The sequence below is a fragment of the Cavia porcellus genome, unplaced genomic scaffold (genome assembly GCF_034190915.1).
Source record: "Cavia porcellus strain 051 isolate PalLab524CR breed Dunkin Hartley unplaced genomic scaffold, mCavPor4.1 scaffold_1, whole genome shotgun sequence".
Classification (NCBI taxonomy): domain Eukaryota; kingdom Metazoa; phylum Chordata; class Mammalia; order Rodentia; family Caviidae; genus Cavia; species Cavia porcellus.
Window position 1 is genome coordinate 17,971,539 of NW_026947484.1, and position 4,042 is coordinate 17,975,580.

Consider the following 4,042-nt stretch of genomic DNA (forward strand, 5'->3'; position numbering starts at 1 on the left):
CACAGCTCGGTTCAGAGATGCTATTTTTTACATTCTCAAACCATTTAATCAAGATTAAATAACCCGGCAATAGACAAGACTTTGGCTGATAAATGGGAAAGTGGCCACCTGGTAATTTTACTAGCCTCATTTATCAATTAAAGCCTTCAGTAATCTCCTGTTTAACAACAAAAATTAAGAGGTATTTATGAATTCCTTTTACTGTAAACCACCAGTAATGTTCTATGTTAAGCTTACTGCCTATATTAAACTGTATTGTCACCAATCTCCTGTTTAGCAACTAAAATTAAGAGGTATTTATGAATTTCTTTTCTTATAAACCACCAGTAATGCTCTATGTTAAGCTTACTGTCTATATTATACTGTATTGTCACTGATTTTTCTGTTTAACAACTAAAATTTTAAAAAAAATTATAAATTCCTTTTGCTGGGAACCACTAGCTCTTTTCCAAGACGACAGTTGTATGATATATACAAAACAACAAGACTAACACTGCGGCAGAAACCAAACTTAAACCTTTCCCAGCCTATCTGCCTTCCCTGGCTCAGCCCTCCACCGAGCCATAGTTAATTGTATTCAACTGATATTAAATAACACTGTAGCTGATTTCTCTCCTAAATAAAAATGTAAAAATTAATTAAACAGGCCATCCTCTAAAAATCAGATGGCATTAGACATTTTAATAACAAAGAGATATATATATGACATAAATAACATGTCAGCTCCTAAAATTCTCTGGACCTGTCCTCTTTATGGGAAGCCATTACTAAAATTATAAATACCCTGTTGATTATATTTGACTCCTGCATACTTACTTAATTCTGTAGATACCTCCTACTGTAGACCAGATCGCACAACAAAAAGGCAAAACTTGACCTTCAAACCTCATAGAGATCTTCATATGGCTTTTCATATTTTCAACAACAGAGATAACACTTGTGACACTTGGAGTTCTGAGACAGGTAAACCGATACAAGGTGGAGCTGCCTGGGCCCCCCATGGACCATGCCTCAAATGCAGAGAAGACATTGGGCAAGAGAGTGCCCCATCCTGGCATTCTTTGAGACCTTACCCCAGGGCTACTGGACTGTCCTAGCCACCAGAGAGTGGGTAAGCCATCCTAACTTCTAGCCTTCATAGGAGATGCTAACACTGCCAGATTCATCACCGACAGATCTGCTTAAACTTGCTGCTGAAGACTGATGGGGTTCAGGGCCAACAACAGTCCCCTTTAGGGGTGTTCATCTCAGAGTCCAAGTCCCACTAAAAGTCTCAGGTAAGACATTCTCTATACTTGTGGGCATAGAGGCCATATGTACAGAGTTCTTCCTGAGTTTTCAGGCTGCTATATTAAGTCCTTGAACTCTTGAGGGTATTAAAGGTCAACTTATGCTATTTACAAACAGGGCCTATTTCGTACAGGTCCCAGACTGCTTCTTCCCAATCCACCCAGTGGTGCCAAATCTTCCCTCCACCACTCACTCTACAGTCCTAAATCTTAAAATGCTTTTCATTCCCTTGTGTTTATACAGGCTGACCCAGACACTGAGGCCTCAACAGCTTATACCTGTTATCACTAGTAAACCACTCCTCGATATAAGACCACCTCCTCCCTTTCTTATTCACCAATTTCTCAGACAACCCTGGTCAAGACTGACAGATACTTTTTGTCTTCTCACTTTGTTTATACTTTTTCAGGATACATAAAAACCTTTCACACAACCAGGGAGACTGGTGATATATTTTCTAAAGTCCTATTACAGCAAATCATTCCAAGAACTACAACCCAGTTACAGTGACCCATACCTGATATTCTTGGCAACCTCAGCAGTGATCAAAGTTGCTAGACTGCCATCCTGGTTTCACGTCACTCAGGCTAAGTGGTACCCTTCCAGCCTTAGATCTAACCATCCTGTTGCCTACTCATCTCTGCCTTACAAAGGCCCAAAAGCCACAATTCTCAGGCCGTCATGTTTTGTTATCCAATTTGGTTTCTAATTTCTTATTCTTTTTATAGCAGGACTCTTAACAGTATTTCCTAAAGACTCCCACGTCATGCATACCAGAGACAAGCCTTACCCTCTTAACTTTTACCCTTTCAGATGGGGGAGTAATCACCTCTCATAACTTCACTTCTCCTAATCCCACATTTATTTTTCAGAATTCTACCTTACTGTGGCAATAATCCTACCTCAACATGGTCCTGATATAATGACATGTCTAAATCAAAGGCACCTTCCCTTCTACCTCACCTGTGTCCTTAAATATGACAGTGCCATACCTCTTCATAACATCTTGTCTCTTTGTTTTTCCAGTCTAACATATGTGCATTCACCAGTGAAGTTGTCCTGGCTAAAACACCTGGCACCAGCTTCTACCTGGGCATCAACTGTCATCCTGTCCACTCCCCTAGACCCCAGTACAGTGCCCTCTTCCAGCAGGAAGCAGTAAAGAAAGAAATCTTCTCCCCTTTTCATAATAATAATCATAAGACGGGATATGAAAGAGTTTTGGCCCAGACAGGACACTGTAGCCAGTAAAGCCTCAGGTGGAACCAAGGAGCTCCATCTTCCCCACCCCTAGGAATTTGCCCCTGGTGCCAAATGAGTGCCAATGAGATACCTGTACATCCCTCATGCCCCCTCAGCCTCCACCCCAAACCTAAGCTACAGATATGCCTCCACTCCGCATGTTCCATGGAGAGATTGCCGAACCTAGGGGAGATGCCGTGCCCCAGGGGATCGGGGGTGTCCCTGCCTGCATTCTCAAAATAAAGGTCATTTATATTTCATACTTTTTATCTTTTCAGCTGCCGCCGATCCTGCACAGTTCTATCAGACACGATTAAAAATAATGATAATAATGGAAAACGGAGCCTCCTGTGCATCCTGAACGCTATATTTTTGCATAAGATGCTGTTAAAACATACTTTTCAGAAGGGGGCAAATAAGGAGCAATTCTAAGAGGTCAAGGATCGGGGCTTGAGGTTTAGCTCAGCGGCATAAGCGCCTGCCTTGCAAGCAGGCAGTCGTGAGTTCGATCCCCGGTACCGATAAAAAGGAAAAAGACAAAAAAAAAAAAAAAAAAAAAAAAGAGGTCAAGGATCACAATGCCCAATTCCAGTGTAGGGAAAGAAATGTGACATAGTTTAATAGGTTCTAGGTTGTAGGGAAAGAAATGTGACATAGTTTGATAGTTTCTAGGTTGTAGAAACTTACTAAGTGCTTTAAAATTCCGCTATTATCAGCCTCTTTTTTTTAACTTTTTAGTGTAATAAAGTATGCACGGTACAAAAATTACAATCTTAATCATTTTAAATGTACAGTTCCATGGCAGCATTTTAAAAAGCTGTTACTTTACTAGTAAAAAAGATTGATGAGTATTGGGAAGCAGGTCAGGTTTAATTAAGTCTGGTTTCACACATTCAAAGGGTACCCAACTGATGCCAACCAAAAACACAATTCCCCAAATTTTGCCCTAAACATGCTTCTAAAATTTAAGAGGTGCCGGGGATATAGCTCAGCAGCACAGCACTGCCTGGCAAGAACAAGCTTCTGAGTTGGATTCCTGGTGGTGGGGGAGGGGTTTAAAAACTTAAATTAAAAAAATAAAGTTAAAGAGATCAGGGCATGGTGTTGTAGTCAGGGGTTGTACACAGAGAACAATTACGACCAGTACATGGAGTTTATCATATTTTTATAATGGTCACTGGGAGTTAACACAGGAAAATGCAGGAAATCTATCCGTAACACCAAAGATATAGATTATTTAGTCAAGAGCCTAAATCCCACAGCAATGTTCCACATGAGTCCAGATAAAAACCCAGAACTCAGGACAATGCCTCCCACAAATCCAACTGGAGGTCCAGAGCCCACAAGAAGGACTCACGCCAGTCTCTTTTATGGATCCGGGCCAGGAAGACCCAAGGTCAGTGGTGGAAGCCAGAAAGTCTATGCCAGCAGGATGAAAGAGCTGTGCTAGTGGGATGAGGGTTCTATGCTGGAGTTGAGAAGGCACACTCACAACAAAGAGCAGGGCTGT